This window comes from Brassica napus, chromosome C9 (genome assembly GCF_020379485.1).
Source record: "Brassica napus cultivar Da-Ae chromosome C9, Da-Ae, whole genome shotgun sequence".
NCBI lineage: Eukaryota > Viridiplantae > Streptophyta > Magnoliopsida > Brassicales > Brassicaceae > Brassica > Brassica napus.
The window spans coordinates 55,701,648-55,715,437 of record NC_063452.1 but is presented as its reverse complement, the minus strand read 5'-3'; the positions used below and the strand labels follow the sequence as shown (position 1 = coordinate 55,715,437).

Genomic DNA, 13,790 nt, shown 5'->3' with positions numbered 1-13,790 from the left:
AAAAATTTAAATGATAAGATTAGAGATTAAATGTAACATGATTTTCTAGAAATAGGTCCATTAGGTCTATTTTTAAAAATATCACACATGAATCAAAGCTGTGACTTATGTTTTAATATATAAGATATTTAACCTAATGGATATATATTGTTAACAGATCAATTGGTAACCCAACAAACAACCTACAATAGCTTCTTTTTTACAACAAAACCTACAATAGCTAACACAAATTGTTAAACTAAAATAACAATTACTAAAAGTATGTTACGATAAAAAGTAGTACTATAAACTGTATCAATACTATTAAAAGAAAAGGATCTCTAAAATATTTATTTATGAAAACTTGTTGCACCTATTCATTAACTATTTATTATAGGGGCTTTTGCAAAAGTGACTCAAAACTTGGAGTCAAACAGAAAACTAACCTTTTCTTTTGACTCCTTTTTTTTTTGAGATTTTAACCCCACACCTGCAGTTTATCTACGAAAATACCATTAACATTTTTTTTTTTTTCGAAAATGGCTTCTTTACTGTCTCAACCTCATCTTCTTCAAGTATTTACAATATTGCCACTGCAATGAATAGTGGCAACAACCTTGTACGAACTGTTTGAAGCTTTTAATGCACGTAAATCTCTTTACACTCTCTCTGTTTCAATTGTTATGAACTAAAAACAACATTTCTTTCACTTTCTCTCTATATTCATCCAAAAAACTCAAGCTTTTGATTCAAAATATGGGCTATGGTTGACAGAGCCATATTTCTTTCGTTTTGACTTACGGTTGCTTTCGTTTGAGGTTCTGTGTGCAAACGAAGTCATCTCACCTAGTTTAAGGTACGAATTTGAATTTTTTTTTAAGATCTGTTCGCGTAGAAGACTTACTAGTAAGTCATCTGTATGTAGAAGACTTACTGATGAGTCTTCTGGTCAAACGGACGACTTAAATTAAGTCGTCCAGCTTTGTTTGTTAAAAAAAAACACTCCAGACGACTTATATATACGTCGTCTACGAGAAACGGGCTAGTTTTGCATTTGACCGAATCGTGTCAGATCTTTGACTATTTCTGGACGACTTATAATTCAATCGTCTCTGGGAAAGTTAAAATTTCAATATTTTATGAAAACTTGACGACTTACGTGTAAGTCGTCCTAGGTTAGTTTTGTAATTGAAAAATAAAACTTCATAATTTAACTTTAACCAGACGACTTAATATAAAGTCGTCCCTCCAGAAGACTTAATTTAAAGTCGTCCGGGGAAAGCAAAGTCGTCCAGAATTTTTCCCAATTTTCTGGTCAAACCTTGCTTATCCCGGACGACCTTAAATTAAGTCGTTTAGCTGGACGACTTTCATCTAAGTCGTCTGGAGAAAGTTAAATTTCAAGTTTTATTTTTCAATTACAAAACTAACCTAGGACGACTTACACGTAAGTCGTCAAGTTTTCATAAAATATTGAAATTTTAACTTTCCTAGAGACGACTGAATTATAAGTCGTCCAGAAATAGTCAAAGATCTGACACGATTCGGTCAAATGCAAAACTAGCCCGTTTCTCGTAGACGACTTATATATAAGTCGTCTGAAGTTTTTTTTTTAACAAACAAAGCCGGACGACTTAGAATTAAGTCGTCCCTTTTAATTTTCAATTGCAAAAGTGACCTCTTTAGACGACTTACCTTTAAGTCTTCTGGACGACTTAATGCTAAGTCGTCTGCGGCAATGTTTATTGAACTTCTTCATTTTCTCTATGTTTACTAATGTGTTTTATTTTGAATATTTGCAGATGATTTTTCAGTTACATGCAGTGTATGGAGAATGGTTGTTGAGAGATTTCCGTTGGGATTTTGTGGTTGATGATCTCAAAAGGAGCAAGATTGTTTTTATTGAATGAAGATTCAACACATGCTGAACTTGTTGCAATGGCTCAAGAAGATTATAACCTGGACATGAGAACAGTGAGTGTGGAGATTAGCTACTCATTACCAGCAGAAATGATGATGGCTCCAGGCAGTCTTCCCATTAATGTTACAAGTGATAGACAAGTTCGAAACTTGCTGGAGATACTCAAAACCCATAGAGTATGTCTTTGTGTATCAAGCCGCAGCAAGGTCGAAACGGTTTCAGAGAAAAGGGATATTGATGAAGCTGGTGAATGGGAAAAAGATGTTGGTGATAATGATGAAGCTGGTGAATGGGAAGAAGATGTTGGTGATGATGATGAAGCTGATGAATGTTTTGAAGATGTTGGTGATAATGAGTTTGTTGAAGATGAAAATCAAGATGGGGAGGAGGAAAATGGGAAGGAGGATGCTGATAATTCTATTGTTGGTGAAACGGATCAGAATGGTGGGGATTACAGTCTTTATGGAAAGGTTCCAGATGAGGACGAGGAAGATGATGATAATATTTGTTTTGAAGAAATCCAAAAGACATATGCTAAGACAAATGCTATTGAAGGAGGAAAATCGAATGGTACCAGTATCTATGTCAACCAGAGTTTTGTTAGCAAGGGTGCACTGCTTTCAGAGCTGCGGTTGGCAGCAGTGAGGGGTAAGTTTTCTTTCAGATTATACAAATCAACGAAAACTCTCGTTGTGGCAACATGTCCGGTTAGCTATTGTGGATGGAAGGTCAGAGCGAGTGTCAAACATGGGACAAACACGTTTTGGGTAACAAAGTATGTGGAAAAACATTTATGCTCAGCGGGAGACCGAATCGTTCAGCAGATACACTGTACTCCGAAGTATGTAGGTAGTCTTTTCATTGATCGTGTTGGAATCATTGATGGGATAACTCCGCAGCATATCACTGATGCAATGAAGAACATGTTTGGCATGGCGCTTGATTACACCACTTCATACAGAACACTGTTATATGCACAAAGATTGGTGAGAGGATCAGCAGAAGAAGGGTATTCGCGTCTGGCATCATATCTCGAGCAAATCTCCATTGCAAATCCTGATTCTATCACGGCGATAGAACTTGATTCTATGAAAAGATTTAAGTATCTATTTCTCTCTTTTGGAGCTTCTATCAAAGGTTTTAAGTATCAGAGAAGGGTCATTGTGGTGGATGGAACTCACCTAAGTGGAAAGTATGGAGAAACTATGTTAGTTGCAGCCGCACAAGATGGCAATTTTCAGATATTCCCATTGGCTTTTGGGATCGTGGATGAGGAAGATATACCTTCTTGGGAATGGTTTTTCACAAAATTGGCTAGTTGTATATCTCATGACAAGCCTCTGGTGATAGTCTCCGACCGGCACAAGGCCATTAAAAGTGCGTGTGATAAGGTGTTTCCTTGGGCAACCCGAGGAATATGTTATTATCACCTTCAAGATAACATTGTCAAAAATTTTAAAGGGAAACATCTCATGTACTTGGTGAAAGGGGCTGCTTATGCTCACACGGTTTACGATTTTGACCGGTACATGGCTGAGATACGGAGTGCAAACCCGGAACTTGCAACGTATTTGGAGAAAGCTGACGTCAGGCTATGGTCAAGGGTTTATTGTAAGGGGAACAGAGTTTTATTTTTAGACTACCTTCTACTATCCCTTCAAGTCGTCCAAACCTTCTAGACGACTTATTTCTTCCAGACAACTTATATATTTACAAATCTATACAAAGACAAGCTGAAATACAAATACTTCGCTTGTTAAAAAAAGACAAGCTGAAATACAAATACTTCGCTTGTTAAAAAATCATGTTCAAATGCTAATCATACATGCCCACGAACTTATCACCATCCACATTTTCTTTCAGATGCTGATCAACAAGCTCCTTCCATATATCCACCGCCATATTATCCCTCATTTTCTTCGCGTTGCACCTAACAAAGTCTTTAGGGTCAAAGGAGACGCCAAGAGCATGACATTCAATGTACTTTACAGAGTACACGCCACAATCACCATTGTTGGCCGTGGGTACACCTTTCAGCGGTCTCTCATATGTGTATGGCTCCAACCCGTATTTGACCCGTATTTCGTCGGTGGCTGCGCACTCAACAAGCAGATAAGGGACCATCTGGAGAAAAGGCTCCATTATCGCATCCCATGCGTCTGGTACACTAGATGAAGGTATGCTGTCCCAGACGACTATGTGCCTCTTAGGGATCGATATCCAAATAGCAACCCAATGCTTGTCGTCCAAGTTCACTGGCGCATAGATATCATCAATGTCCTCCCCCCACTTCTTGTTTGATTGGCAAAATGAAGGTATTGATCCGTCATAAAAATCCGACGCCCCACCAGGCAGAACTCTTCCTAAACCTTTGTGATCAGGTTCCGATGTTTTGAAGAGCTGATACTGCTCTCTCCAAGACTGGGAAAAGTTGTGATCCAGGAAGCACATTCGCTCGCTCCTGAAAGCTTGTGGGTTCTTCTGATACCTCTGCCTTAGCACATTAATCCAAGCATCTATATGCTGCATATTAAATATAACAAGTTAGAAGTTACCAGACGACTTAAATATAAGTCGTCTACGTGGTCGTCCAAGTAGACGACTTTCCAGACGATTTATCTTTAAGTCGTCTGGAAAGTAGTCTACTTGGACGACTTTGTAAACGACTTAAATCGTGTGAAAAAGACTTACGCAGTCTTCCAGCCATCATCTGGCTGTCCGGAGGAAGTGGTACCACCTTGTTGGTGATGTACGTGGTTTGTCCTCGGTCTTAGTTAAATAATGACTGCAAACAAAAAAACAATCAGTTTTGGACGACTAAATCAAGCTATTATGGGTAAAGCAATCACTTACGGATCAGTTTTCAACCAATCAGCGAGTTCCTTCAACTTATCTTTGTTTACTGGCGGAAATGGATTATAGGCCGCCACTTTATCTTTTTTTTTCTCTGCCGTATAAGGAGAACTCACAGTGGGAGCAGGTTTCTTCGCTCGTTTACTCTTTGCACGCTTGTCCAATACAACCAGGCTCGGTTCTGAAACTGGATCGCTTGGCTCGGTGGAAGCTTTATCCTCCGGCAAGATCTTATTTACCGAGTTCGCCTCGGTTGATGTATCCTCCGGCAACCATCTCTGCAATAAAAGTTGCGCACAAGTTAACTCTGGACGACTTAAATAAAAGTTGTCTGGACGACTAGTTGACCCTGGACGACTTAAAATTAAGTCTTCCGTGGTCAACTAGTCGTCCAGACAACTTACGTTTAAGTCGTCCAGGGTCAACTAGTCGTCCAGACAACTTTTACAGTCGTCTGGACAACTAGTTAACCCTGGATTTGATACTAACCTCTTTGATTTGAGGAGGCTGTTTCTTTTGAGGAGGAGGCTGTTTCTTTTGAGGAGGAGGAGGCTGCTGCTGTTTCTTTTGAGGAGGAGGAGGCTGCTGTTTGGTTTGATGAGGAGGAGGCTGGTTACTAACCACGGTTTCATTGGCATGAGGGGTAGCCTGTTTGTTTCTACCCCCGGTTTCTTTGGCAAGAGGGGTAGGCTGTTTATCTTGAGGGGTAGCCTGATTGGTTAGAGGTGGAGGGGTAGCCTGATTGGTGACACCAACCTTCTTCTCCACAGCTTCCAATCTATCGGACAACTTCCTAAACTCCCTCATGCACTTATTAAACCCTTTTTTCATGCAGTCAGCTACGCCCTTGAACATAATTTCCAAATCCTCTCTGGTCACCCCTCTAGCCTCTTCTCTAGCCTCTTCTCTAGCCTCTTCACTAGCCACTTTAGGAGCCTCTGTACGAGCTTTCTTCCGAGGTCTTGGATTGTCTTCCTCCTCCTCCTCCTCCTCCTCCAACACAACCATCTCTTTGGCCTTCTTCGATGGAGTCACAACCTTAGGTTTTGTATTGACCTTAGTACCAGTGACTTCCCAGCAATCCATGGTCCACTTCCACGGTCTCCGCTCATACATGACTTTAATGATGTTCTCCGCGGGCAGGTCCTCAACCTCAGAGTCCCATTTTGGCCACATTTCACTAATGTCCTTCTCAACAAAGTTGATCACGCGGGTCTGCAGTAAATAGAAGAATCGAGTTAGATATTTGAAAAAAAATACTAAATAGACGACTTAATTATAAGTCGTCTACTAAGTCGTCCAGCTGGAAGACCTTCCAGACGACTTATAATAAGTCGTCTAATAAGTCGTCCAGATGGAAGACTTTCCAGACGACTTAATTAAGTCGTCCGATAAGTCGTCCAGCTGGGAAGACTTTCCAGACGACTTATTATAAGTCGTCCGATAAGTCGTCCAGCTGGACGACCTTCCAGACGACTTATAATAAGTCGTCTGCGCAGTCTTTTGGATTGAAGTAAATACCTGACTCAAGATAGCAGCTTTCATTGATCTGCGGCCTCTGCTGCCCTCGTAAGCCAGTATCGGTGGAGACGGACTGTCTGCTCTGGGACCACCAATACTAGCACCCAATTCCGGCATAGCTGTGTACGTCCAGACCTGAAGAACTTGTATAAACCCATCCACGGTGTAACAGCCAGCAATTTCTTTGTTCCACAAAGAGTCCATCAGCACCTTAAACGCGACTCTCCCCCATGGATAATTCTCAAACCGTTCTAAATCCATCACTAGCCTTGCCAGAGTAGATCGTGTAGCGGTTGAAAACTTTCTCCCTTCAATGAATCCAGTGAAGATGGAGAGGTACGCGAGCCGCTTGCGATCTTCCCTGGACCAATCCCCGCATCTCTTCAGTGCTGCTATTATCTGATCAGTAGTTGGCCCAGCTTCCAGATGAACTCCCAGCATCCCCCAGAAAGAAACCATCTCTGGGGTAACGTCACATTTTGGTGTCTCAAGGTCCTCGATGTACTCGCAGTTTAGACCAGTGAGGTTTTCAAACTCTAACAGTGAAAACCTCAAAGGTTCTGGACCAACGAGAGACCACATCTCATACTTCTTCTTAATGTCCAGCTTGAAACTGAGCATGTAGTGAACCAGCCTTGAAGCCCAACCAAATCCCTGCTCCTTGAACTTGATGAAAACTCCCAAACTCGACTCCTTGAGCTCTTCAAATTCGTCATCAGTAAGAGCTTTCCTAAGAGCAGTATGCAACTTGCTGTTATCCGTATGATACGAAATGCTATTGTGGGCTTCTGGCTCTTCCCCTGATGTGTATAACCTACGGGGGAGTTCTGGAATATCCATCCTTTTTGTCTGCAAAATAATCAAAGACAACAATATAAGTCCAGACGACTTAGTAGACGACTTATAATTAAGTCGTCTGGAAAGTCTTCCAAATGGACGACTTATATTTAAGTCATCTACTAAGTCGTCCAGTTGGAAGACTTTCCAGACGACTTAAATTACTTACAAGTCTTCCAGTCGCAGAAGGAGTTGGAGTACTCGTCATTGCGGTTATAGATCTGAAAAAATAAACGTGAAACGGTGAGAATGAGTAAATTGATAGAGACAACGTTTTATGTTCATCTTTTCCTCGAGATTGATGACTTAGCGGCGTTAGGGTTTACAGAGAAACGGCGCTAAGGTTTACAGAGAAGAAGCGGCGGCGCTAGTGTTTAGAGGAAGCAGCGGTGAGAACGTTGGTGACCACGGTGGCGAGGGCGACGGTTTGTTCGGAAATAGTGGAAGCGGCGGCGCTAGGGTTTAGAGGAATCGGCGGCGCTAGGGTTTAGAGGAATCGGCGGCGCTAGGGTTAGAAGAAGCTGCGGCGACAACGGTGAGATAGATAGCCGACGTTGAGAACGATGGTTTGTTCGGAAATCGTGGGAATTCGAAATCGCCTTTGAGAGAGAACTGTTAGGGTTTCTGAATTTCGCGAAAAATGAAACAAAAAAAATAAAAATCACCTTATATATTGGGTAAATAATCCGGTTAGCTTTAAAAGTACATTGGTAAACTTTAAGGTTTGATCCGGTTTAGACGACTTATTCTGGCTGATAATGTACAACAGACGACTTAATATTTAGTCGTCTGTTTTCAGACGACAAAATATTAAGTCGTCCTAAACCCTAAAATGAACCCCTAAACTAAAATGACTAGATTAACTAACTAACCACGTTATAAAATCAAATTATACTTAAATAGTGTTTACTATACACAGAAATGAACACGCATAAGTAATTTTAAAAATTTTCAAAAACGGTTTTAATGCTTTCCAAAATCTAACCCTAAGAACACATACAATACTACAACATATGTTGATGAAACATAAACTTAAGAATATCATGACTCACTACTTTCACTCATCTATGCTGAAAACAATTGAAATTTGTTATATCTTAATTTATACCTCCTAAGACATATGTTAATTACATAATTCCCATTTTTCACTTATCAAAATATTTTTTACAAAATTTTTAAATTATGTTTAAGACTAACTGTCCAGACGGCTTTCAGTTAAGTCGTCTGGACGACTTATTTTCAAGTCGTCTAAACAGACGACTTGCGAGGGGTAGAAACGTAAAAAAAATTTCGTTTTCTTGTTTGGTCACAAGGGGATAGTTGTAATTTCAATAGCCTTTTAGGTTACTTTTGCCTTTGACCCAAGTTGGGGTATTGTTTTGGGTTTGACTCCAAGTTTTGAGTCACACTTGGCAATTCTCCCTTTATTATATCATGATCCTACCTTTATTTTCTCTAACCGGACAGTAGTCTTGAGATTTGTTTTTATCATGCTGAGATTTCGTATACCTTTAACCAATTATAACCAATAGACACAATTACCATATAAATTCAGTAACCGTTAGTAAAATTCAATAGCCCATTTGATTAATTTCTCATTTTTGTCACGCACACTAAATTTACTATCACCAAGACATGTGTATTTACAGCTTATTAACCTTTTTTATTAATTTTTTTAAAAAAATTGAACCTATCGTCGGAACTTATATTTCACCATTTCTTCATTTGCTAAACGGTTACGTAAAATATTATGATTGCTACAAATATTCCATCTACGAGAACAAGATCATACACTCTTTAAAGTTGATATGTTGATATGTTCAAAATTCCAAAAAAGTCAATATTTTGGTTTATGTAAATACTATAATATTTTAACTACTCTTTCAATGAAAAACACTATTATTTTTGGAGTGCATAACTTATGAAGTTTAATATACTACCAATACTGCAATTCAAAAATTACACTAGAATAAATTAATAAATAGTATCAAATATATTAAAGAAATTAAAGAAATTCTCTAAGATAGACCTAAAAATTTTTTTGTCACAAATATAGAACTTAAAAATAAAAATGACCAAAATAGACTTAAACGTTTTACCAAAAGAAGTAAATATACACTTATACCCCTAGGGTTAATTAATCAAGACATTAGGGTTTAGGGTTTAGAATTAAGGGTTTAGAGCTAAGAGTTTAGAGTTTAGAGTTGAGGAGTGGGGTTTTGGGGATATGATTTCAAATTTAAAAAAATAAAATAAAACTAAAATTTTCAAAATAAAAATGATATTTTGGTTATTTTAGTTTTTGAGGTCAATTTTGTGACAAAAACTTAAAAATGTCTATTTGAGAGAATTGTCCAATATATTATCATTCCAAAATTAGTGTGTACAAAATATTTGTTGCCCATAAGTTATACCGAATTTGATCACTATGTGCTAACCAGCTTAATATTTCACAAAATAACTAACTTCAAATTTTAGCTTAATATTTCACAAAATAACTAACTTCAAATTTTGAGCGTTAAAAACATCTTAAAACTATCATAAATTAATTTTTAAATCTAAAATAAATAAAATATAAAATTATAATAGGTGAGTAATAAAAAACTAATATTGTCATATCAATTAATTTTTTTTTCCTTTCTATTACTATTTTTTTCATTTTTTGAATGAAATATAAAAAAATTCATCAAAGTCTAAGGAATCACAAGCTTATTTAATTTTATGTAACATTTAAAATTATCTGAGTTATTTAATCAAATGCTTTAAAAAATATGTTATCAGAGTTTTAGGTTTTTATCGGATCAACCGGTATCGGACGCGGGTTAATAGGGGATTTTTGGATTTTTACCTTATTTTTACTGCATTTTGTTTTATACTATATATAGATCACTAGATCTATCGGTTCGACCAAAAGTTTAGATTAGATATGAAAACACTATGAAATTACTGTTTAAAACTCAAAACATTATAATAGAACAACTTTTAAATTACTTATTTCTAATAAAAAAATATAAATTCAATTAAATTTTATCAAACGGTCAACAAAATAACCCGCGCTTTTCGAAAATCTAGTATATATATATATATATATATAGTAGACTTTTTTCTCCACTGGGGGAATTAATACACGTGGCATTTCATTCCCGTATTGGGCTATTGAGTTCTGAGGCCCTTTTTGGTCATGTCCATTCATCTATAACGGGCTGACACGAAATAAAACAGCCCAACTACCTCCTTCGTCGTCCTCTCGCTAGCCGTAGCTCCGATCACCTCCTAAAAACGCCATCAAAACGCCACCCTCACAGCAAAATCAAACTTCTCATCTACTCCCACTAACACACTACGTCTTACTAAATTACCCCGTACTAATCATTGAAGATCGCGAGACCAGTAGCGCTTTTGTTTTATACATAGTTGCGCCTCTACGTGTTGTTGATCTCAGGTTAGTGACGTCGTAGTTTAGATCGATAGGCAGCAAGTTGGTGGGGAGAATCTTGCGGATAATGGGATTACGCTGCATTCGATGATTAGGTTGACATACATAATTAGGGTTTTGAAGGAGATGGGGAAGATCGAAGAGGGAGGGGAAGCGAACTTGCTCAAGTTTCTAAAGGAGAAACATAGGGTTAGTGTTCAAGGAAAGGTCAGAGACATAATCTGATGGGTAAGAAGCTGTTTGAGGCTATAACGAAGAAAGAAACCAATCGCTAGATCTGGGGATGAACCATTATCTGCAACTTTTAAAAAGATTTTGAATTGTTTCTGAGTCTGTCTGAATCAAAGTATATAGAGTCTGATGGAGTTGTTGATTCTCTCACCAAAGGTATAGTTTCTTTATATATATAGTCTCTGTAAAATCTTGGATTCATACTTTATGATGCTTTGGTTTTTGGTAGTCCCAGCTCTTGGTTTTTCTATGATCCTTCTTTGGTTTTGCTTCAGATTCATTCAGCATAAGCTAGGAGTCTCTGACTACGAGAAGCTAAAAAGCTTAGAAGTTTGATCTTAAAATAAAATACAATGAGCTTTTAGCTAAACCTCAGGAACCCTCAAAGAGGTATTACATCATTGAACCATCTACTGTTGATTAGCACATGATTCCATTCTTATGTAGTTACTTAGTATTGTTTTCACAATAGTTTTTTCACCATCCATAAGCAGTTCAGAGATCTTGAGGATCGCTAGAGGCGAGGAGCTAAGTCCTCTCTCCGGAGTTTTTATCGCCTTCCACCGCTTCTTCTCGCATCACAGACCATTATTGTCGGTTGTTCAATGCCACGGCGGTGAAGAAGGTTAATAGTTGGGACGATTATTGTTGGGAAGATGGATATGGATGAATTCGGTATGGGAAGCCCAACTGAAGCTTTCGTCCTTTCAGGTTTGTCTTGTAATGAAGAAATCTTAAGTCTTTATTGATGGGTAGTTTATGATGCTTGAGTTTCGATTTTGGTTTAAAGGTAACTGCGAAGTCTTGGGACTTGACACATGTAGCGGGAAGTTCATCAGGAGGATCAGCAGCAGCTGTTGCAGCAATATAATGTATGGTAGTGATACTGGTGGGAGTGCGAGATAGCTAGCTTCGCTTTGTGGTGTTGTGGTCTTAAGCCAACTTACGAGGTTTGGACTAATGGCCTATGCATCTTCGTTGGATGTCATTGGTTGATTTAGCTCTGCGTTTGCTGATGCTAGGATGCTTATGAGAGGGTTGAATCCACGAGTAGCAAACAGGTAAGGCCGGCTTGTGTTTCGTGTTGTGCATCGTAATATAGACATAAAAAAAGTTCTTTGAAACCAAATATATCTTTTCTTAATACATTATGTGCCTGAGTTCCAGTCCCAGTTTCTCTATATTAATTATTTTGAATCCAACCCAGTTTCAAGGGAGTGAAAGGTGGTCCATCCGCGAGATGCTTGAAGATGGTGTTTATTCTGGAGTGAGATATGCAGCTTAGAAGCATTGGGTTGTGTACGGACAGAGGTTTTCTCTCTGTCTCAGTTTTGTTTTGATTTGTATGATATTTGTTTTGGTGTCTAAGTCTAAGATCGATTTCTGTTTTCACAGGTTTTCTTTCCGTCATTCTCTCTTGGACTACCAGCTTAATATGTGGTGCATGATGAATTAATGTGGACAGAGTTTTGGAGTTGACGCAGAAGTGAGGAAGGTCCAGCTGAAAAGAGTTCTTAGTGAGGAGCTTCGCCAAATAATCTGATGATCTGATCCCATTTTGCTGGCTTTGGATTGGTGTTATAATATTCCCGTTCTTTTCTTCTTGCAACACTCTTATTATTATGGGTGTGAACGGTCCACGATCCCAACCCAAGGATGTTACAGCCTGTATCTCTTCCCTCGAGAATCTTATTAAGGCAATAATTACTTTATGTTAGGAACAAATTTTCTAAAGAACATGAACACACCTTGATTTGGTGACTGTTATTATCCAAGCTTAGCTTACTGAGAATAACAAATGTCATGTAAGGTTCGAAAGTCAGAATAGACCATGTCATCTGAAACAAAAAAAAAGATGGAAGATGTGTTTACTTCTAATGCGTTAGTTCTTTTGAACACAGTCCATATCATCATTTGAGTTCGTATTCTTAGAAAAAATATTAAAGTGCCAAAAATTCATAAGTAAATATACAAACTAAGAAATATTTATATTTGAAATATAAAATCTAACCAATTGTCATCCTAAAATTATTATTTTATTTATTATCATAATCACAAGAAATTTGTGATCTCTAATAAAACTAACAAAAAAATAGTGAAAGTTACATTAACAACTAAAATCACATTAACATTTTCAAATGTTCATTCAAATGTAAGATGTTTCTATATTATCTTCCAATTTACAAAGATAATATTTTTCTGAGCACTTACAAAGATAGTCTAAGAAATGAATAAGCAAGTTAAAAGGAAAGTGTTTCATCGGTTTTCAAAGGTTCCAAGGAGATACGACGAGGCAACTTTTTGTTAATGCACAAGCTGCCACAACTATGTTTATGGAAGCGTTAAGTGTTCATCATCTAAATTATCTTTCATTCCTCTAATTGGTAACTAGAAGTGACCTAATTCATAAGTGATAACCAATCTGCCAATGCGGGATGTCTAATACCAAAATGTGCTTAAAAGAAACAAACACTGAAAATTATTCGATAGTATATATTTCAAAATCTCTAATCTGTTGATTTGATGACATGGTTGATCATCAAACACAATATTATTGAAAAACAAATATGAAAAAAAGATTAATCTGAATAAAAAGTAGTAGGGAATTCAAGAAACAACGTTCAAAGCCGAAAATAATTTATGGTTTGTGTTCTTAGAACCTATTATCATAATTAAAATAGAACCTACTTTTTTAAAAAAAATTGTTAAAGAAAAAACTACATATTCATGTCAAACTTTTAAAAATGAAATAATTATAATCGCCAATAAAAATAACAAAATAAATAATAAAATAATTAATTAACAAAATTAATGTAATTATTAACTGAGAGTAAACTAAATAGTCCATTTTCAAATTCATTAACACAATATCAAATAACCTGCACGTAGCAGATCTATCACCGAAATCTATTAAAGGACTCAACCATCTGCACGTAGCAGATCTATCACCGAAATCTATTAAAGGACTCAACCATCTTTGCCAATATGCAGATAAAAACTATGACAACGGTA

At 37.3% G+C, this 13,790-nt stretch overlaps 1 long non-coding RNA gene across 1 annotated transcript; it reads left to right on the top strand.

The window, feature by feature from the left end:
• Positions 1-10,215: 10,215 nt before the first annotated feature.
• On the top strand, positions 10,216-13,688 carry LOC125593070. Its single transcript, XR_007328990.1, has 4 exons — positions 10,216-11,489; positions 11,569-11,839; positions 11,986-12,089; positions 12,174-13,688. It is a non-coding gene; the product is annotated as an uncharacterized LOC125593070 (long non-coding RNA).
• The last annotated feature ends 102 nt before the right edge of the window (positions 13,689-13,790 follow it).